The sequence below is a fragment of the Callorhinus ursinus genome, unplaced genomic scaffold (genome assembly GCF_003265705.2).
Source record: "Callorhinus ursinus isolate GAN/ISIS: 27379988/994484 unplaced genomic scaffold, GSC_fseal_2.0 scaffold6, whole genome shotgun sequence".
Taxonomy (NCBI): Eukaryota; Metazoa; Chordata; class Mammalia; order Carnivora; family Otariidae; genus Callorhinus; species Callorhinus ursinus.
Genome location: NW_027397068.1, coordinates 52,066,035 through 52,090,385, shown reverse-complemented (window position 1 = coordinate 52,090,385; position 24,351 = coordinate 52,066,035). Strand labels below are relative to the sequence as shown.

Genomic DNA, 24,351 nt, shown 5'->3' with positions numbered 1-24,351 from the left:
GGAATCAAAGAAGTAATATTCAATTGCCGTCTTGGCCTGCCACCATTCATACCTTTCACATTCACTGTTGCCAACGTTCCTTTAGAGCTAGCTTTTTGTTAGTGAAACATTTCTTCATCTAAACCCCAAGAGTAATTCTTTTCTTTTCTTTTTTTTTGTTTTCAAAGTGAATAATCTTAATGTTGGATAGCATTCTCGATTTCATCTGTACAAGCGGGCCATCAGTCCTTCATATACTATCACCCATACCAGATCATGGAAGATTATTCTTTTAAGAGAGCACTTAGTTGAAATTGATGGATAAGGAAGTAAAATTATGGAATTTGTCTCAAAATAAAGTTCTAAAACCGAGATCTGATTTTGAGTATCTTTACGTTAAGTACTCACTGGGTGTATGTGTTAGTTACGTAAAATAATTACTAAATCTTTATTTTATTTTCAGATTTTAGACCCGTCAGTGGCTTTTGCTGCCTAAAAAGGGAAAGTAATACCTTTTCTGATCTTTAACATGCAAAACCTTTAATGTAAGGCAAATTTTAAGGAAGATAAAATACCAGTCAACCTATTAACAAATGATGTTTCAAACATGTGGTTAGGTGAGTTGGCAAGAATGCTTCTGCATAAGGAAACTATTTTGATGATCAGAATAAGCAAGCCAAAGAGCTCTGGCAAATGATACTTTTAAAAAATGAAATATAACACAAACTTTCAATTACACATGTAACTCCAAGTGGCCCCAGAAATTGTATGGTGGATGATAAAGTAAATGTAAATTAAAGTCTTGGTCATGCACGTACCACTCACATATCTGGAAGGCGAATATCCTGAAAATAATTTTTATGACATTTTTGATTTCTCCCTTGTTTTCTTGCTCAGTTGCACAGGCCAGAACCTCAGTGTCTTCTTTGATTTCTACCTTTCTCTTGCTACTTCTTACTCTTACTTCCCTCAGCCTCAAAATAATTTAATGACTTTTCAAGTCCTTTTGCTTCGACTCAAATCCATCTATCTTTCCCTACCCCACTGCCAGCACCCCAGTTCCTGCACTCTCATCATGCACTTGGATTTCTGCACAGCTGCCTAATAAATCCTCCCTTCTTACTCTTCTAATTGTCGCATCGCAGCCAGAATGGTTTACAGTCTGAATCGGTCATTTCCCTGCTCAGAAGCCTTCCATGGCTACCCCTCCCCTCAAAATAACCCACAATTCTTAGTCTGGCATAGAAGGCCCTACATCTCCCACCTCTCGCTCCCTATACTGCTGTCGGCTTACTGAGCTACCTTCCCAAAGCTTCACTATTCCGTGCCCCTTAGGTCCCTGCACCTTCACCAAGGAGCTCCTCCTTATCTTCTTTCAGCTTACAGCTTTGACACCACCTGCTCCTCCTGGAGGTCTTCTTCAATCTCTAATGTTCTGCCGAGCACCTCTTCTGAACACCATGGTAGCACTCAGGATAGACCTATATGGAAACATTAATCACTCTGAGGTAGTTCCCTAGACTAAAAGGCAGGTAAGTCCTCTAATTTATCTTCAGCTACAGTGTCTCATACTTAATTGGCACTTAATAAATGTTTGTTGAATGAATGAAGGAAGGAAGGAAATAAGGGTGAAAGGACATGTGATTCTAACAGAACAAAAGAGAACCCCCACAAAAGTCTACATAGTCAACCAGGAGTAAGTAAAAACAGCACTGGGTGTCCCAAGTATGAGAACACCTAGATTCAAAACAACAATAAAACAAAAAATAAAAATCCTTGACACTCTTTTGATACCAGAGTTTTAGTCTTGCTGGAGAAAAAAGACTTTTGGAATGAAGTAAGGCAGATGCATTGCATACTTATTGTTTGTTATTAGCATGAAAGGGTATCATTGGAAAAGAGCAAAATCCAATGTAGGGGGATTGGTTCTATTCTTGGTCCTCTGCTTTTTGTGTAAATAGGGAGACATAATCTTCATGATCTGTTGGCATTCTGAAGTTTAAATGTATCAAAGAAAAAAACCCCACAATCAAATTTAAAGCTTAAATGCCTCCTTTCTCTGTATCAACATAAAAATATATTTTGGGGCCCATATTATATGTAACTAAACATATGGCTGAAAAATTGTACAAAACATTAAAACTGTTTATGAGAAGAAAGATCTACTCATTTGTGAGTTTTTAATACTTATAATTAGTATGCTAATTTTATGGTTATATTACAGTTTTTCAACTAAACTCTTATTTTCTTGCTTACTCCAACTGAAAAGAGATAAGGAAATTTTATTTGTTTTGGAAAAATAAATTCAATTAAGAAAAAGATACACTTTCTGTTTGAGGCGAGTTCATTTAAAGTGGCTGAAATTTAAAACCCAAATTCAATTTTAAGCAGTGACAGTGGCCAATGCATATAAATAAATTCCACCTGCCCACCCAGATCCAGCTTAAAGACCACCTTCCCTGTGAATCATCCCCACGCCTGCCACACTGTTTAGCTCACCATATGTGACAACCCCCTTCTCCAAATCTTTATGCCAATTTGCTTCTTTCTATGGTCAGCATTCCTCCTTTATTTTTTATATTAAGATTCATTACTCCTGTTTAGATTTTAAGTTCCTTAAAGGATGGAAATATTTTTCCTCTTTGGATTCCCAACATGACCTAGATAACACAATTAATTCTTAAAGCTCTGACAAATAGAAATAAACATGTATTTGTTTTGCTATTGTGTATTTCAGTTCATTACCAATAACAAACACTTGTACAATTCTAAAGCATCTACAAGCATGAAAACTTGACAAATGGTAACATTTATCTTTTGAGAATCCCTTTCCATACATCCTTATTTTTCTCTAACTTTCCAGTATGATTCCCAGGTCCCACTGATGTAATATTCTCCATATATGTATGTGTGACTTATCCATATCCACTTCTGTGCATTCATCCAAGATGAACTTTTACTTCATCAAACCTCAATTATGTAGGACCATCACATGTTTCACTTGCTCACCTGCTTTCCTCCAAAAAGGCCTTCATAATTAATCCCTCTTAATTTGGATCAGTTTTCCAAATTGCTTATCTCAATATATATTTTGTTTTATATACTTTTTGTACATAAAGATAGTCTGCATTTTTCTTTAAAAACGTGACATGTAGATGATTGGAGCAAGATGGCAGAGGAGTAGGAGACCTAAATTTCATCTGGTCCCAGGAATTCAGCTAGATAGGGCTCAAACCATTCTGAACACCTACGAACTCAACAGGAGATAGAAGAAAAGAATAACAGCAACTCTCTGAATAGAAAAGCAACCACTTTCTGGAAGGTAGGAGTGTGGAGAAGTGAAACCGAGCCGATATTCAGGAAGATAGACAGCGGGGGAGGGGGTCTCCATCAGCCACTACCAGCAAGTGATAGAGCCGCAGAGCACAAAATCGGAACTTTTAGAAGTCGGCTCCGCTGAGGGATGTCACTCCAGTGGCTAAGCGGGAGGTGGAACCCTCACGCGACAGTATGGTCTCAGGACCCTCGGGGTCACAGAAAGACCGGGGGTACCTGAGTGTGGCAGAGATCTCAGGTATCGGAGCGGGGAAGCTGGCTGCAGAGACAGAGCTGAGGCGTGGGATCTCAGCTCGGGGTTGCCATAAACTGTGATCCACGGCACAGTCGGGCCACTGCTCCTCCAGCAGGAACCCAACAAGGGGCAGATCCGGGGAGACTCCCCTTCCTCCCCTGGGCGGAGCAGCGCGGGAGCGCACTGCAGGGATCTGCTGGGTTTGGAGACTCCACACGGGGTTGGGTGCCAGAGATAGAAATGCTTGGTCACAGGCCAGGTAAGCACCGAGTGTGGCCAAGTGAGCACGGAGTGTGGCCAGAGACCAGGGAGGCGGGAGTGATTGACTGCTTTTCTCTGGGGGCTCACTGAGGAGCGGGGCCCCGAGTTCTCAGCTCCTCCTGGGAGGAGATTGGGAGGCCACCATTTTCACTCTCGTCCTCCAAAGCTGTGCAGAAAGCTTGCAGGGCAAAAAAGCTTCCGAGAGCAAATCCATGCAGATTACTTAGCCTGGACCTGGCAAGGGCGGGGCAATTCTGCCTCCCGCAAAGACATTTGGGAACCACGGCAACAGGCCTCTCCCCCAGAAGATCAGCTAGAACAGCCAGCCAAGACCAATTTTACCAATCAATGAGAATGGCAGAACTCCGCCCTAGGGGAATACAGCACATAGAATTCATGGCTTTTTCCCCATGATTCTTTAGTCTTTCAAAGTTAATTTTTTTTAACTTTCTTTTTCTTTTTTTTTAATTTTTCTTTTTCCCTTTTTCAACCAACATCTTATGAATCCCTTTTTTAAAAAATCTTTTTTAAATCGTGGGATACAGTTTCTTCTAACAGACCAAAATATACCCTAAATCTCTACTGTATGGCTTTGTTCTAGTCTCCTGCCTGATCACATTCTCTCCCTTTTTTTTTTAAATCCTCTTCTTTCTTTTTTCAACCAACTTCTTATCTTATCAATTCCTTTTATAAAATCTTTTATAATTTTCATCTTTACAGTCATATTCCAACCCTTCATCATATTTACCCTTATTTTTGTACATATATGTTTTTCTTCCTTTAAAAATGTTGGGAGGCACTTTCTTCTAACAGACCAAAATATGCCCAAAATCTAGTGTGTGGCACTGATCTATACACCAGCCTGATCATATGTGATCATATTCTGGTGTTTTTTTTGTTTGTTTGTTTATTTCTTTTTATCTTTTTCTGTTTTTTTTCTTTTTTCTTTCTTTCCCTTTCTTTTCCCCCAGTTTCAGGTCTCTTCTGATTTGTTTAGTGTACATTGTTCTGGGGTCATTGTTACCCTGTTAGCATTTTGTTCTCTCATTCATCTATTGTCCTCTGGACAAAATGACAAGATGGAAAAAGTCACCTCAAAATAAAGAACAAGAGGCAGTACCGACTGCCAGGGACCTAATCAAAACAGACATTTAGTAAGATGTTGGAACTAGAGTTCAGAATGACGATTATAAAGATACTAGCTGGGCTTGAAAAAAGCATAGAAGATACTACAGAAACCCTTTCTGGAGAAATAAAAGAACTAAAATCTAACCAAGTCAAAATAAAAAAGGCTATTAATGAGGTGCAATAAAAAATGGAGGCTCTAACTGCTAGGATAAATGAGGAAGAAGAGAGAATTAGTGATATAGAAGACCAAATGATGGAAAATAAAGAAGTTGAGAAAAAGAGAGATAAACAACTACTGGATCACAAGGGCAGAATTCGAGAGATAAGTGATACCATAAGATGAAACAATATTAAAATAATTGGGATCCCAGAAGAAGAAGAAAGAGAGAGAGGGGCAGAAGGTATATTGGAGCAAATTGTAGCAGAGAACTTCCCTAACTTGGGGAAGGAAACAGGCATCAAAATCCAGGAGGCACAGAGAACACCCCTCAAAGTCAATAAAAATAGGTCAATACCCCAACATCTATTGTAAAACTTATGAGTCTCAGAGACAAAGAGAAAATCCTGAAAGCAGCTCAGGACAAGAGATCTGTAACCTACAATGGTAGGTAGATTGACAACAGACTTATCCAGAGACCTGGCAGGCCAGAAAGGACTGGCATGATATATTCAGAGCACTAAATAAGAAAAATATGCAGCCAAGAATACTATATTCAGCTAGGCTGTCATTGAAAATAGAAGGAGAGATAAAAAGCTTCTAGGACAAACAAAAACTAAAGGAATTTGCAAACACAAAACCAGCTCTACAACATATATTGAAAGGGGTCCTCTAAGCAAAGAGAGGACCAGAAAGGAACACAGAAAATATACAGTAACAGTCACCTTACAGGCAATACAATGGCACTAATTTCATATCTTTCAATAGTTACACTGAATGTAAATGGGCTAAATGTCCCAATCAAAAGACACGGGTTATCAGATTGTATATAAAAAAAACAAGATCCATCAATATGCTGTCTGCAAGAGACTCATTTTAAATCCAAAGACACCCCACATTGAAAGTGAGGGGGTGGAAAACCATTTACCATACTAATGGACACCAGAAGAAAGCTGGGTTGGAATCCTTATACCAGACAAATTAGATTTTAAACCAAAGACTATAATAAGAGTTGAGGAAGGACACTATATCCTACTTAAAGGGTCTATCCAATGAGAAGATCTAACAATTGTAAATATCTATGCCCCTAACATGGGAGCAGCCAATTATATAAGCCAATTAATAACAAAAGCAAAGAAACACATCAACAACAATACAATAATAGTGGGGGACTTTAACACCCCCCCTCACTGAAATGGACAGATCATCTAGGCAAAAGATCAACAAGGAAATAAAGACTAAATGATACACTGGACCAAATGGACTTCACAGATATATTCAGAACATTCCATCCCAAAGCAACAGAATACACATTCTTCTCTAGTGCCTATGGAACATTCTCCAGAATAGATCACATTCTAGGTCACAAATCAGGTCTCAATCGGTACCAAAAGATTGGGATCATTCTCTGCATATTTTCAGACCACAGTGCTTTGAAACTAGAACTCAATCACAAGAGGAAAGTTGGAAAAAACTCATATACATGGAGGCTAAAGAGCATCCTACTAAAGAATGAACAGGTCGACCAGGAAATTAAAGAATTAAAAAATTCATGGAAACCAATGAAAATGAAAACACAACTGTTCAAAATCTTTGGGATGCAGTAAAGGCAGTCCTAAGAGGAAAGTATGTAGCAATACAAGCTTTTCTCAAGAAACAAGAAAGGTCTCAAATACACAACCTAACCCTAACCTAAAGGAGCTGGAGAAAGAACAGCAAATAAAGCCCAAACCAGCAGAAGAGAAATAATAAAGATCAGAGCAGAAATCAATGAAATAGAAACCAAAAGAACAGTAGAACAGATCTACGAAACTAGGAGCTGGTTCTTTGAAAGAATTAACAAGATTGATAAACCCCAGGCCAGACTATCAAAAAAAAAAAAAAGAGAGAGAGAGAGAGAAAGGACCCAAATAAATAAAATCATGAATGAAAGAGGAGAGATCACAACCAACACCAAAGAAATACAAACAATTATAAGAACATATTATGAGCAACTATATGCCAGGAAATTAGATAATCTGGAAGAAATGGATGCATTCCTACAGATGCATCAACTACCAAAACTGAACAAGGAAGAAATAGAAAACCTGAACAGACCCATAACCACTAAAGAAATTGAAGCAGTCATCAAAAATCTCCCAACAAACAAAAGCCCAGGGCCAGATGGCCTCCCAGGGGAATTCTACCAAACATTTAAAGAGGAATTAATACCTATTCTTCTGAAACTGTTCCAAAAAATAGAAATGGAAGGAAAACTTCCAAACTCGTTTTACAAGGCCACCATTACCTTAGTCCCAAAACCAGACAAAGACCCCATCAAAAAGGAGAACTACTGACCAATATCCCTGATGGACATGGATGCAAAAATTCTTAGCAAAATACTAGCCATTAGGATCCAACAGTACATTAAAAGGATTATTCACCACGACCAAGTGGGATTTATCCCTGGGCTTCAAGGTTGGTTCAACACCCACAAATCAATCAATGTGTTACAATACATTGATAAAAGAAAGAACAAGAACCATATGATCTCTTAATAGATGCAGAGAAAACATTTGACAAAGTACAGCATCCTTTCTTGATCAAAACTCTTCAGAGTATTGATCTTCAGAGTATAGGGATAGAGGGTACATACCTCAATATCATAAAAGCCATCTAAGAAAAACCCACAGCAAATATCATTTTTAATGGGGAAAAACTGAGAGCTTTCCCCCTAAGGTCAGGAACGTGGCAGGGATGTCCACTATCACCACTGCTATTCAACATAGTATTAGAAATCTTAGCCACAGCAATCAGACAATGAAAAGAAATAAAAAGCATCTGAATCGGCAAAGAAGTCAAACTCTCACTCTTTACAGATGATATGATACTTTATGTGGAAAACCGAAAACTCCACCCCAAAACTGCTAGAACTCATACAGGAATTCAGTAAAGTGGCAAGATATAAAATGCACAGAAATCAGTGGCATTCCTATACAGCAATAACAAGACAGAAGAAAGAGAAATTAAGGAGTTGATCCCGTTTACAATTGCACCCAAAACCATAAGACACCTAGGAATAAGTCTAACCAAAGAGGCAAAGAATCTGTAGTCAGAAAACTATAAAATGCTCATGAAAGAAATTGAAGAAGACACAAAGAAATGGAAAAATGTTCCATGCTCATGGATTGGAAGAACAAATATTGTGAAGATGTCAATGCTGCCTAGAGCAATCTACACATTTAAAGCAATCTCTATCAAAATACCATCCACTTTTTTCAAAGAAATGGAACAAATAATCCTAAAATTTGTATGGAACCAGAAAAGACCCCAAATAGCCAGGTGAATGTTGAAAAGCAAAGCAAAGTTGGTGGCATCACAATTCCGGACTTCCAGCTCTATTACAAAGCTGTCATCATCAAGACAGTAGGGTACTGGCACAAAAACAGACACATAGATCAATGGAACAGAATAGAGAGCCCAGAAATGGACCCTCAACTCTATGGTCAACTAATCTTTGACAAAGCAGGAAAGAATGTCCAATGGAAAACAAACAGTCTCTTCAACAAATGGTGTTGGGAAAATTGGACAGCCACATGCAGAAGAATGAAACTGGACCATTTCCTTACACCACAAACAAAAATAGACTCAAAATGGATGAAAGACCTAAATGTGAAACAGGAATCCATCAGAATCCTAGACGAGAACACTGGCAGCAACCTCTTTGACCTCAGCCCCACCAACTTCTTCCTAGAAACATCGCCAAAGGCAAGGGAAGAAAGGGCAAAAATGAACTATTGGGACTTCATCAAGATAAAAAACTTTTGCACAGCAAAAGAAACAGTCAACAAAACCAAAAGACAACCGGCAGAATGGGAGAAGATATTTGCAAATGACATATGAGATAAAAGACTAGTATCCAAAATCTATAAAGAACTTATCAAACTCAACACCCAAAGAACAAATGATCCAATCAAGAAATGGGCAGAAGACATGAACAGACATTTTTCCAAAGAAGACATCCAAATGGCCAACAGACACATGAAAAAAGTGCTCAACATTGCTCGGCATCAGGGAAATCCAAATCAAAACCTCAATGAGATACCACCTCACACCAGTCAGAAGGGCTAAAATTAACAAGTCAGGAAACAACAGATGTTGGCGGGGATGCGGAGAAAGGGGAACCCTCCTACATTGTTGGTGGGAATACAAGCTGGTGCAACCACTCTGGAAAACAGTATAGAGGTTCCTCAAAAAGTTGGAAATAGAGCTACCATATGATCCAGCAATTGCCCTACTGGGTACTTAGCACAAAGATACAAATGTAGGCATCTGAAGGGGTATGTGCACCTCAATGTTTATAGCAGCAATGTCCACAATAGCCAAACTGTGGAAAGAGCCAAGATGTCCATCAACAGTTGAATGGATAAAGAAGAAGTGGTATATATATATATATATATATATACAATGGAATATTATGCAGCCATCAAAAGGAATGAAATCTTGCTATTTGCAATGATGTGGCTAGAACTGGAGGGTATTATGCTGAACGAAATAAGTCAATCAGAGAAAGACATGTATCATATGACCTCACTGATATGAGGAATTCTTAATCTCAGGAAATAAACTGAGGGTTGCTGGAGTGGTGGGCGGTGGGAGGGATGGGGTGGCTGGGTGATAGACTTTGGGTAGGGTATGTGCTATGGTGAGCACTGTGAATTGTGTAAGACTGATGAATCACAGACCTGTACCTCTGAAACAAATAATACATTATATGTTAAAAAAAGAAGATAGTAGGAAGGGAAAAGTGAAGGGGGGGAGATCGGACAGAGAGATGAACCATGAGAGACTATGGACTCTGAGAAACAAACTGAGGGTTCTAGAGGGGAGGGGGGTGGGGGATGGGTTAGCCTGGTGATGGGTATTAAAGAGGTCACGTACTGCATGGAGCACTGGGTGTTATATGCAAACAATGAATCATGGAACACTACATCAAAAACTAATGATGTAATGTATGGTGATTAACATAACATAATAAAAAAAAAGAATGAAATTCTGCCATTTGCAATGACATGGATGGAGCTAGATAGTATTATGCTAAGGGAAATAAATCAAAGAAATACAAATACCATATGATTTCATTCATAAGTGGAATTTAAAGAAACAAAACAAATGAGCAAAGGTGGGGGTAAAAAGAGAAAGGCAAACCAAGAAACAGACTCTTAACTCTAGAGAAAAAACTGATGGTTAGCAGAGGGGAGGTTGGGGGGTGAATGGGTGAGGTAGGTGATGAGGATTAGAGTTCACCAGCTTAGATGAGCACCAGGTATTGTATGAATCACTATATTGTACACCTGAAACTAATAGTACACTGTATGTACACTAACTGGAATTTAAATAAAAACTTTTAAAAAATCTGAAAAAAAAGTGAAATGTAAGATGCATTGATTTTCCAGTTCTCGTTGACATAAAAGTTATCTGATGTGCCTGTTGAAATGGGTAGCCGTGGGTTCCACCATGATAGAGAAAAAATAGCAGGACCTAGGAATTTCAACACATAAGAACCACCCCTGGTGATGCTGACATTAGTGTCCTTTAGTGTTACCTTGGAAAACAGGAGAGTTGGACTAGGTGTTTCTCAACTCTTTGTGGTCTTAAATTTGTGTGTGTGTGTGATTTTCTTCTAAACATAGTCTAATAATGAGCAAAGAGTACACTTCCAACTAGCTCCAAGTGCCAGGAATATAAGAACCCTGCATCCCAGGTCCAGCTTGATGATCTTGGGCAGGTTCCTAACCACTGACCATCCTTCCACCTCAAAATTATTTGAATTTATTCCTATAGCTCTTGTGTACTTCCTTTTATAGACTTGGCCACAAGCAAAGTAAGTTAAGGATATAGAAGGGCAGTTAGGTTAGAAGGATAATATTCTCTAAGGACTAAGCCCTTTATTGACTACATATTCTGACTTTTTTTCTTAAAATAACTCTACTTAAGAAAAATAATGGAATTAGGAAAACAAATTTGAATACTACTCTGCAATGGCCAGGTTTATAATCTGCAGAGTTCTTACATTTTTAACAAAAAGAGAATTTCCCAGTATTTTTGTAAGGCATTACTCATCTTGTCAGGTTTTTCACTTCAGAAAAATAGTCAAAATATACTATCAACTAAATTTTCTCTTCCCAAGAGAAGTACAAACAAGCATAACTAAACTTATGGACCACAGGAATTACTGTACTTTTATAAATATACTGAAAAGAGTTGTTTAAAAATATAATGTGACTCATGAATGCACTCTGTACTATAGATTGTAGCCTAGAGAAATAGTCTAGAACTAAAACCTCATTCTACCTCAACAAGATAGGAACTTCTCAAAAATATGCTCTATTTAAAATTGATGGACACACACAAACCACTGAAGTCAGGCAAAGTCCAAGTAAGGCCAGTCTTTCCATCTGGATGTAATATAATCCAGTGGAATTATAACAAAATATTGGTTTTGGTTTATATTTTGTATGTGTTTTATGATATTTCACTGCTCTATGGGGACTCTTCTGTTAGTTTATTAAGAAATATGCAGTGTTGACATTCAATTCACTATTTAAAAAAAAATCTTTCTAGTAGCTTGCTTCTTGCAAGGAATTTGCTTCTTTTGACAATTTGGTTTTTAGTCATTGACAGAATTTAAATGGCATGTAGCAACAGGATTTGGAAACCCAGAAGGACATATTCACATTTAAATAACTATAACCCACGTCCATGATTAAACAACTTTTTAATTTCTATACATAACTGATAAAACAGCACATTGACAAAGAATCCCTCTTCTGAATACACACACACACACACACACACACACACACACACACACACAACATAAACAAGGAAAAAGAGAGAAGGCAGTGCTTTCTCTATGACAGACACTCTCCTGCACTTTTCATTCATTATCTCAGAATGACTTTATCTTTATGCATGCACTAGGATTTATGATTTGTGTGCTCAATTCCAAAATTCACAAGTCAATTAAAAAATCTAAATAATTTACTCTGAACAGTAACAAATGGAATGTCAGTTGCTTTTTGGTAAGAATGGTTGGCCATCATTTCTCAGACTCAGCAGTCTATCTCAGGATCCAGCTTAATGACTTCAAAGGCAGCATTTTGAGAGATATTTAAGACTTTGACTTTAATAATGGCTGGCAACACTGGCCCTTGATGGGCTTCTCAATAGGTTGACTCATTGAATCAGAGTAGAAACTTATTAACATTTCAGATCCCACCCCACATCCCCATAGACTTGCTGAATTAGTCTCCAGACTATCAGGCACACAAGAGTCTGAGAACTATGAATCTAAATCAGAGAGAGAGGGAACAAAGCTAAAGTGAGATTGATACATATATGTGACTAATAAACCTAACCACACATGACAATTCTTCTAAAGCAATAACTTTCAAATAGGTTTTGTGGAACCATGTGGTTTTCAGATGTATTTCACTTCAGGGACAGTACCAACTACTTAACAAAAATTTTGATTAAAATATTTTTAAGTAGTTAAAAATGTAATAAAAATATGCACAATTAAACAGTTCTTTAACAATTTTGATAAAACGGATCACTGTTGAGCTACTTGTAAGGTCAGGAGTAGAATGTCTCCTGCCATCTCTGACCTTATATTTGAACTTCTCATGAGTGTGTCCTTGACTGGAACAATGATGGCTCTTGCAGGCCTGTGTGTGTCTGCTCATATGAAATTAGCCCAGCAGGTACATTAATATAGCTTTTGTATACCTCACTCAATTAAATGCCAGGTAAATTCAGGCACATTTGCTCAACACATGCTCTTGGCATAGTAGAATAAGTGACTGAATACTAACAATTTATCAGAGACCAGTGCTACACATTAGAACTATAATTCAAGCCACATATGTAATCTTAAGTTTTCTAGCTGCCAGTTTATAAAAAGGAAAATAGGAAAAACCAAAACTGAAACAAAAAAGGAAAAGGAAGTAGTAAATTTATTGGTAGATTTCACTTAACCCAAGATATCTAAAATATTATTTCAGCATTAAATTAATGATGAAATATGTTAAATTTTTTTGTACCAAATCCTCCAAATCCAGTGTATATTTTATGCTTACAGCAAATCTCATTCAGGAGCCACATGGGGACAGCACAGTTACAGATAAAACTGGTATATGAACTAGTAGGTGCTTTTTTGTCTTTGTTTGTATTTCCCCTAATCTCATTGTAAGTTTTATGTACTCTTGAATCAATTTTTGTATTTATAGTTTTTTAAAAAATATGATATAACAAGAACTTTTAAATTGGAAATAGGTCACCTTTTAAAACCAAACATTTGTAAAGAAAATGACAGTGGATTGGACAAGAGCATAGAAATAAAACAGTAACTTGATATACCAACATCAATGGATTTTGTCAACACTGTTCACTACATTGTGAATAAAATGAAAGCAATGTGAACAACAATCTCCCAGAGAGCCACTTGGAAACTGAATTGAGTGTTATTAGTTATAGGATTCACTTTTTGCAGACATAAAAATCACCCAAGTCCTCACAGTATTTTAGGCTGTGAAATTTTTGCACAGTGGTTCCGTCTTTTCTGCCAACTTACAGTGTTATTTTAAAGCAAAACATTGTGAGCATAAAAATAAGATTCTCAGGTTAATTTAGCATAAATGTTACAGGAAAAAAATTGGAGTAATGACAAAAAGTATTATATAGTATGTGGGGAAGAAACACATTTTCCTCCATAGAAGGCTCATTAAACTGTGTGCTAACAAGTATAATAGATGAGTGGGCTGCTATTGTAAAGGCAATTAGATAATTAGCACCATAGTGTTATAACCCAGAAAACAGTCTAAGAACATGAATACAACAGAAGTGATAAATTTATGTAAAGACTAAGATTATGTATACTATTTATAAATTCAACGTTTCAAGAGTATCACTACTGTGATTTTCCTTTTCTTTCTTTGTTCAGAGGTTTTTGCAGGAAAAATATGGTATTTTATTAAACACTTGTCACACAGAGGAATGGTTAGGTTGAGTGGGTAGACTGGTTTTTCACATACCAACAAACATGACAAAAAGTAAAATAATAAGAATTTTTTAGAAAGGCTATGGAGGTGGTGTAAAAAGAATGTTGGGAAAAAAACAGTGTCATGTGCCTTGCTTAAAAGCTATTTCTGAAAAGCCATTTATGTGTCATAGGAGAATATAAGCTGCTAAAAAAGATCCGTCAAGGCAACACTCTAAGATCATTCTAATTGTAAATATTATCAAGAAATTGTTTTTAAATCACGGGTGTCAATATGTGTAGTGTTATTTCTAGATTTTTTTCATACCAAAGTTCCTTGGGCGTTTTATGGAAAGATGCTGATAAGAATTCATTTTTTTTAAAAATTTCCTCTAGGGAGATATTTTTCAAAAATTCGTTTTCCCTGGTTTGCATACCTTGCTGACTTTTTTGGTAGTAAACATAGCAAGCTCAGTTTGGCAGTGCAAGATCACATTACAGGAATGCTTAAAACCACAGAGAAAGTGTCAGCAATGAAATAACATTTGACTGGAAACACATGTGACTATCTAGCTGAGGCCGGGAGTGAGATATTTCACTCCTGGATAATCTGAGGGGTTTTAAAATGACATACTGAATGTCTCATAATGTTATAACACTTGCTATAGACTAAACGTCCCCCCCCACCATTTGTGTCACCCTAAATTCATATGTTAAAACCTCACCTTCAAATATGATGGTTTTAGGAGATGGGACTTTTGGGAGGTGATTAGGTCATGAGGGTGGAGCCCTCATGAATGGGATCAGTACCCTGATAAAAGAGACCCAGAGAGCTCCCTTGTCCCTCTCCCCCCATGTGAGGACACAGCGAGAAAATGGCCAGCTATGAACTAGCAAACAGGACCTTACCAGACACTTAATCTGTTGGTGTGTCAATCTTGGACTTCCCAGCCTCCAGAAATGTCTGTTGTCTAAGCCACCCAGTCTATGGTATTTTTGTTTTGCAGCTTGCACAAACTAAAAATGACATTCACCAGGGTTCACTGAAGATCTGAGGAATCTGTCATTGACACTGCCGAAGTTAAACTCTTGGCAATTAAGGAATATAATATTTGTTAGATATCTTTAACAGTTTATTTTTAAAATAGAAGAATTTCTACGTCTCTTTCAGCTTCAGTTTCAACTTAATTGACACTAGTCTAGGATTTCCGTACAAACTATTAAAACTGTTACCATTTGCAACCACTTCATCAGTTGAAACAGGAGTTTCCCCATATTACAGAAAAAACAAAATACGGAAATACGTCATATGTTGAGTTCCATATAAAACTACAAATATCACCCATCACCCATTCTTCATATGTTTGTGTTATTAAAACAGCTCCCATTCTTCTCACTGGCTGAGTTTAAAAGTAAAAATTATACTTTGAAATAAAAAACTATATATTACTATAATATTTTGATCTCTTTCATTTATCGGAAATTTTCGGTAAGATTCTGCTACTCAAAAAGTTTGAAAACCTCTAAAGCAAATAGTGTAGTGGAACAACTCCTGGTCCTGCAACCAGAGACCTGTGTCTGATTTCAGATTGTCACCAAGTAGATGGTGTGACTTTGGGCAAGTCATCTCGCCTCTCAGGCGCCCAGATTGCTCACCTCTAAATGAGCATCTTTGGACCACGGGTTGTGCTTTGAAGGTTGTCTCACATCATATTCTCTCCTATTCTCTCTTTGCTCCAACTCTGTCTTAACTTTATCAATTCTCCCCACCATGCCATGCACCTCCCTGCAAGAAAGTTTTTGCACATGCTGTTCCCTCCTCCTGGAATATTCTTCTCTTTCCAGTTAACATTTACTCTTGCATGAACTGTCAGCTCAATCATTGTCCCCTGAAGCGAGTATTCCCCCTCTCTTAGACTAGGTCAATCCCTCTAGAATGAACCTCTACTTTATGGGTTATTATCACTGCTATAATTTCATATTTATTTTGGTAAGTCTTTGATTAATATCTTTCTCTCTTTTTAGATTGTAAACTGTATGAGAATATAGACCTTACTGTTTCCAACAATGATGATCTTAGGCAAGTTTTTAAGCAAGTGCCTAAATTGTTTCCCTCTTTAAGATGAGGGTACAAATAGCACCGACCTCGTAGGACTTCTGTGAGTTATAAAGAGTTTATCTTTATATGCATAAAACATTTAGAACATTGCCTGTCACATATACACGTTTAATTAATTTTATCTGTTGAATGAATACATGTATTTTAAAAATTATTTTAGTGTATGTAAGATTTTTCACTTATCAATATCTCAAGAGCTTTCCCTCCTGTCATTAAGTTATTTTGAAAGAAAGTAATTCTATCCTTTAGATAGGCTACAGGGTGTTGATTTCTCTATAACAGAACAATTAAGTCTCTTCAAATTTTTAAAATAATAAACAACACTGTGATGAATATATTTTTACATAAATATTTTATTACTAGCTTTGGACACTTCTAGAACTGGCATTATTAGATCAAAGAACAATAACTTTAAAATTTTTTGTAATACTTAGTGTTAAACAAATTTCCAGAAAATTTGTTCTAGTATCAACCAGAATTGAATAAGATTGCTTGTGAACCTTCATAGTGTTGTTATTTTATTAAAAATATTTGTCAATATGATAGGCAAAAATTTATTTATTATTGCTGTTTTAATTAGATTTCTTGATTACCAATAAAGTTTAAGATATATTCCTATTCATCACTACTTTGAATTTCTTTTAGTGTGTATTTCTAACTATCTCATTTGCTATTTTTCCACTGTATAATTAGCAATATTAGTTGATTCAGATGAAATATTCAATTATTAGGGGTATTAATTTGTTGTCATATTTTGCAAGTATTTTATCATTTATCACTTGTTTTAATTTTACAAAGTTTCTATATATGACTTCTACATTTTTATGTTATCAAACTTCACATTTGTTCTCTCATCCATGACTTACACCTAGAAACTCCTTCCCTATCCTAAGACCATTACATATATACATTTCTATATACAACATTTCTTTCTACTTTATATGGTTCTTAACACAATTAAACATTAATCTAGTTTTTTTGGTGTTCTGCTTGAGGTTGGTATCATTTATATTTTTTTCTAAATAGTTTTCCTTATACCATTCATTGAATGATCTACTACTTTCCCATTATTGTGAAGCCTTATTTATCACATATTACATTATCTCATCTATAATAAAGTCCCCCAGTCTCAATTTTATATACTTTTAAATATTCTACCAAGTATGGCATTATACAAATATCTACACATTTTACAGATTAATTTTGATTAAGTTTTTTAAAAAAGTAATATTACATCTGTGTAGCTCCTTCAAGACAAGATCATGTATCTTCACCATATCTATTTTGCCAACTGCAAAATTTGCCATTCAACATGCAGTTGAGAATTTCATGAACTTTTTCATGAGAAGTGTACTATTTTATGCAATAAAAGAAGGAAAACAAAGCAGACTACACAGACTGTGTTGGCTACTTTAGTTTTCTTTCTTTTTTAATAAACACTAATAAAACAGGATTGATATCTCTTGAAAGTTCTAATAAAGCAAGGAGATTTTCCAGAAGGTGGTTGGATCTCTTTATTAAAAGCATCTGTGTCATAGCCACTGGCAGAGACCCAAACAACCTGAGTGGGAAATTACAGAGATAGAACACAGCCAAAGTCTGAGATGGAACAACGTGTAAAGTCATACTGCATCTTAATTTGATGACCAACAGGGAAGATCTTTCTGTCCCATCAAATCTTATAAAGCAAGGTGATTTATGATGTTCTTGTGAGCTTGTAGGTAACAAGAGAAATATATAATAATGCTATTTCATAGACTTGACATAAGACCCTGTTTGTTAAGATATTTTGTAATCAATTTTTTAACTTTCATTTCCTCTCCATGTTACTGGTTTCACGTTCAGTGAAATATTCCTAGAGCAGAAAAAGATATCCCCTGGCAATCTTATTGTAGTAAATATTCATGGTAATAAAGTTAATATCTCAAAAGACTAAAAATTGTCATATAATTCCTCTCCAGTATGGTAAATGTTTGCTGAGAGTCAGCTCTACATGATCTGCATAGTAGAATGGTAGAGGGCATTTAAAATCACAGATAAACTGACTGGTTTTTGTTTTGGAATGGTTCCTGTACTCACATATGAATAAGAGAGTGACTTATCCCCTTGGGAATTCACAGTACATCAAACCAAATTGGGAAGCCAGGCAGCTGTGACCTGGTTTTATAAGGGCCAAGAAAGCTATAGAGTTTCACTATTGAAACTTGCGACTCCAAACAATTCCCTGGTTCCCATGCCATTTGGGACATGGGAGCACCTTACTGAATCATAGAATACACCATTCTGGGCTTGTATTTTCTCTAACGTTACCCACAGTTATAAATGAGGAAATAAAGACTTCTGATGTGAGGGATCTTGAGAGTGACAGCAGGAGAGAAAATGGAAATAGGAATTAGAATGAACAGTGTCAGTGGGTAGAAACTTGGATTCAAGATTTACCTTATAGAAACTATAGTGAAAATAGCCCTCATGATTTGAGTTCTAATGCTATGCTCATTTTATGGGTGTTGAACTGTAAGAGACAGAAAGCTATAAATCAGCTCTTCTCAGCCTGACTCAGTGAATTTTATTTTTCCTTGTTTTGTAGCTGCTTTTGGGAAGGGTAAGAGAGGAGATAAATACTGAAATGAGAGATTGGGATGAGACTATAACGGGAATTCAGAGCTTTAATTTCTTCTTTTTGGTCATAGTAAAGGATATGGAGAACAGGTTAGAAAAAGACTCTGGTTGTTGCTATTTGAGGTTCGATAATATTCCTCCAAATTCTAAAACTCTCACAACCTACAAGTAAGCATAGCTTTTGGAGCCTAGTTTAATTCTCTAAAGGTATTTGAATAAAATTGTGAGTTCCTTTTAATTAATCTATTTTTATTGGCACATCAGCCTTGTTCCTTTAAGAAAATAAAAGTCCCTTTTTATAAACAAAAATTACTTAAGTAATTTTCCTTGAAAAAATAAAAATAAGACCCCTCGGAGGGCCCAGATGATGGGATGCATCCTACTATGAAAATTTTAATATAAGGGACCATATCATAATGGAAACAGCTTAATAAGCAGGGCATTTTCATGTGCTCATTTCTGTGAAAATTCTAGTATTATTTTTATTCTGAGTTTGGTGACAAGCAATATGTTCTCTTGGCTCTCGTTCAGGGGTAAAGCTTGCAAAACCGCCTGTTGGGTTTTTTTCATTGTTATTGTTGCGGCTGGAGGAGCTTTCACCACCACTATGTCCCCCTATCAGCCTCCTGAATGCAGCCATTCATCTAAGAAAAGCACTAATTCCAAGATAACCTTTGCCATCTGGATTCTACCACAAAGTGTTAGGATGGAGATTAGAACAGGACCCAAGTGGTGGTTAGTTGGAAATAGCTTATTTTCCAAGAAACTCCGTTTATTTACTTATGTTGTACTCAAAAAAGAAATAGAATGAAACTCCAATATTGTCCTTAGCACTCACTGATTTTAATAGGTGGTCCTCCTTGGCATTTGACCGCTCCCAGGCTCTTTCTGTTTTACTCTTTGTTGCCCTTTAAACAAAGCTTGAAAATGAATAAGGAAGTTGGCTGGCTCCTCCCAAGAGAAAAATAATTTACCAGTGGGAACTACCAGCACCACATTGTTTATCAGAACATAAAGTTCGGTAGAAATCCCACAGTGACGTCTTCCCCCAGCCTTTGCTGATGAATCTGGAGACATTTCCAGGACATTTTCAACTGGATTGGACATTCTTTGCAGGAAATGGTCAACCAGCTCTCACTTCAAAGACCTTTCCTTTCCTAGGTTATGTTTAGCTCTTAAAAGAAGTGGAAAGTAACTTAAATCACAGACTCAGTCTAAGTTGGTACTTAAAAGGATCCCAAAAGAACTTCATGGGCTGTGATTATTTTTCTATGGGTTGATAAGTTAACTATAATTACTGATATTTAGGTGAATCTCCTCAAAGTTCATTTGAGTAGTAGAGCCTTGCAATGGGAATGGAAAAAAGTTTGAGAAGCCTATTACATAGAGAACATACAAAAATAGTCCTAGAGACAGACTAGTCTTTCAGGAGGTCAAGCTACAAATGGTTTGAAAAACAAATTGTCCACATTGGTATAAGTGATCTTGTGTACCTGAAAGTTGAGAATTAGAATCAGAGAAATAACTTCTCAAAAGATTAACAGATAAAAAATTTAGATATGTTTATTTCAAAGGAAAAAGAAGCCTTCAGGAGGATTGACATGTTATGTGCCAGGCAAGGTGCTTTACTTTTAACCTGTTTCTCATGTACGATAGTGACCAGTTCTGTATTCTATTTGTACCAGAAATTACAGAGGACTAAACAGAAGTAGCCACATTTCCTGTTAGCAGAATACCTCACAGTCTTGAACGCTATCAAAAAAATTTTGGATGACACTAAAAATACTTATGAAATTATTATTTAAATTAAACAGATAACCAAGCTAAATTAGTAAAGGCTCACCATCAACACTAAAAAAAGTCTGAATGTTTTAATGTTATCTAGGAAAATTGAGACGAAAATGCAGCCTTTTCAAGTTAAAAAGCTCGTATCTGAGTTTGGTTTCCTTATTGTAAAATGGCGATAACAATATTTACTTTAAAGATCTGTTGTAAAGACTCAATGAGCTAATTTTAAAAAGCTTTGTCAACAGTGATGATGATGATGACAACAGGTAAGTCTTATCAAGTGCTTACAAGTGCCAGGCGCTGATCTGACCTGTGTAAACTCCTTTAATTTTCACAACTCTCCTGTGAAGCAAGTACTATCCTCATAGCCATTTAACATACAAAGTGAGTCCTGGAAAGGTTACATGGTTTGCACAAGGTCATTTAGTTATTAAGAGGCAGAATCTGAATTTAAACTTGGGTCTCCTATTTCTGGAGTTATTTCCGCTGTAAAGTATACATCAAAATATCAAGAAAAACAAAATACAGTGTGTTTTGCTTAAAGACCACTTATGTAATAAGCACAACACAAGTACTCTAATGGAGCTTATACAATCACAGCAGGGATATACTACTGTCATGTTGAGAAAAAAATAAATCTCTAAAAATTTGTAAGGAGTGATACAGCAATTCACAGCAAGGATATTATTACTTAAGTGTATAAATTACATAATTTTTCGTAACGTTTTATTAGGTGGCTGTATCTTAGATTTTTTTTTTTCTTGGCAAGATTCGGGAAGTCATAATAAGCCAGAGAGTTAAAGATGTAACATCTGGAAGACTGGATCCTTAGGTGAGCCTCCTAAAAGGCTCCTTGTTAGGTCAAACTGAACAAAGCATTCATTATCTGTTGCCTTTAATTTTCAACTGAAACTGAAGTAAGACACTTTCAAAAAAGGAGGAGTTTGGTAGCACAAGTGGAAAGATCTGCTCAGATTGTTTTCCTCTCATATTATAGCCAGAGGAGTTCTTTTATTTTGAGAAGACATTTGTGATTCTTTCCACAACCTGAACACACATTTACTCTGGAGAGCGACTCCCATATGCAGTTGACCTGAAAAAGTGATATGATATCTTGATGCTTTCATATTTCCCCCTATTAGGAATAATAATATGGGGAGTGTTTTAAATTAGTACACAAGACAGTTAGCTTTAAAAAGTTCCCACGGGACCATAGAGGAACTAAACACAACACAGAACAATCCTCATGTTAAAACATACCAGCAGACTTACAGAAATGATCTGATTGGGAATTATTTCATTCATTGTAAAATATTAGAGGCTATATTTCAAACATGATAGGAATCCGTACTCTCTGCCAAAGCAGAAATGGAATGCCTTAAATGCCATAGATATTGTATTTCTACTTAAATGAACACCTTTGTGTCATCTGTACAAATCATGGTCTATGATAAAAATGTGAACTTGCTTTAAATACAATTGAAATTCCTAATATTTTTTTTAAAGTTCTCCTATAAAATACACCCAACATAGAATTACATCTTACAGGAAGATAATACTTTTGCAAGACATATGTTATCCTTTGCAAATATTCTTACTTCCTTCAGAGCTACACATGTATTAGTAGCAGTAAAAAAAACAAAATTGAAATTCTGGTTTCAGAGATGACACCAAATGTGAAACATGAAGAAAATGTCTGAAGCTTAAGGCTTCATATACTTTTTTATCATGTTTGTAAAAAATGATTTAGGTAGCTTCCATTCCTAGCCATGGTGAAGTAACTGGTAATGATGGGCTCATCTGACCATAAACAATTGAAAAACGGCAAAATATTTGAAGCAACTGCTTTCAGATATTGAAAGACACTTAGCACAGAACCATGGCCACTCAGAGAGAGGAATTACATGGAAAGACCTCCCTGAATATCCCATATCTCTCCCTAGGCACAGAGAAATGGAGCTGAAGACTAATGCCCACTAGTCTTGCTGAACTGAGGAAGTAGATACCTGAGTTTGGGCCTGATGGAATGACTAAAATTTTGGAGCAGGCTCCTAGGGAGAAGAGAAGGGGGAAACTTTGTAGAGAAGAAACTATAGAAATCTGCATAAAAGGTCTTTTAAGACTTTGGCCAAATACTAACCTGTTCATGCCCAAGACAAGACTCTATGAAGTATAGTAGAGTGGGGCTACTAGGGAACTGAGAGTGGACGGAAGACACCGGGCGTGCATAGAGCTGGAGGTGACAGGAATCCTGATCAGCCAGAGTGGAGAGGCCTCACAGGCACTCTGGGCATACAACTGATTTAAAATCACCACACTTTAGGAGGAAGGCCAGAGTAGTGTTGAGTAAGGACTACACGAAACCTGCCTTAACAAATCTTAGTAAAAAGCCCTGAAAGAGTCCAGTACAAAGTTCAATAATTGTTGAAGGAAGACAATAAAATCAGACTCTCAACAAGTTAAGATTCACAATATCTAACATAACCCCCCAAATTTACTAGATATACAAAGGAATAAAAAATTTAATCTGCAACCAGAAGAAAATACAGGCAGACCTGAAATGACAAAGATGTTGGACTTAGCAGATAAGCTAATGTCCTGACACTACCTCTTTTGTATATCTAAATCTTACATAGTCTTGAAGGCTTTGGCCTTAGAGGTGGTTTGCACAGTAAGCCTTCCACCTTGGATATAATAGTCCTGCTCTACTTAAATGAATAGTAAGCTTTTTGAAGGCAGGGGTCATAAGTGTCTCTAGCAAAGGAAATACAATTTATTTCCAATAGCCTGCTCAGCAGAAGCCATCAAAAGCTCAGGGCTTAGCCTCAAAATAACAGTTTACTATGTAAAAAAGTGAAAATAAAGTAAAATATCTATCAAAGGAGAAACATTAATATGAGTAAACAGATGACAAATCTCAGTGGAAAACTAGAAACTGTAAAAGGCAACCAAATGAAACTTTTAGAACTGAAGAATACAATATTCTAAATGAAAAATTCATTGGGTGGGGCTTAATAATGGATTTGATACACAGGGTAAAAAAAATAAGTGATACTGAAAACTGGAAAACAAAACTATACGAAATTAAAGCACAGAAGAAGAAAGGTTAAAAAATATCCCTGCAGATTTTATAAAAATTTACAAGTTAATTTTTAAAACATATGTGAAAATGGAAAGGACCTAGAATAGCCAAACAATCCTGAAAAAAAAATGTTGGAGACAATTATTTTATTTTATTTTTTTTGTTGGAACAGTTATCTTTATTTTGTTTCATGACCTAAATTCCCATAAATTTTTTAAATTATGTTATGTTAATCACCATACATTACATCATTAGTTTTTGATGTAGTGTTCCATGATTCAGTGTTTGCATATAACACCCAGTGCTCCATTCAGTACATGCCCTCTTTAATACCCATCACCAGGCTAACCCATCCCCACCCCCCTCCCCTCTAGAACCCTCAGTTTGTTTCTCAGAGTCCATAGTCTCTCATGGTTCATCTCCCCCTCTGATTCCCATCTTTCATTTTTAAAAGATATTTCCTTCCTTTTTTTTTCTTTCCTTCATACCTTCTTTCTCTTAACAAGTATTTGCAAGTATTTGCTGAACATTTATATTGGGCAAAACTTCATGCTAGGGCCTAGAAATACAATATTAAGTCTTGCTTTGGGGTATTTTATAATTTCTTTGCAAATTAAATGCAAAGACC

General features: G+C 36.3%; 1 protein-coding gene across 3 annotated transcripts in view; it reads right to left on the bottom strand.

Moving 5' to 3' along the window:
* PDE7B (phosphodiesterase 7B) overlaps positions 1–24,351 on the bottom strand; it is a 314,673-nt gene that overhangs the window by 224,740 nt on the left and 65,582 nt on the right. Inside the window, exon 2 of one of the 3 annotated variants that reach the window (XM_025865829.2) lies at positions 1,364–1,460. The exons of 1 other annotated variant lie outside the window; for it this stretch is intronic. The gene's annotated coding sequence lies outside the window, so the exon portion shown is untranslated. Of the gene's footprint in view, positions 1–797; positions 1,247–1,363; positions 1,461–24,351 lie in introns of those variants that run through there. One more of the 3 variants, XM_073893971.1, reaches the window with a different exon arrangement.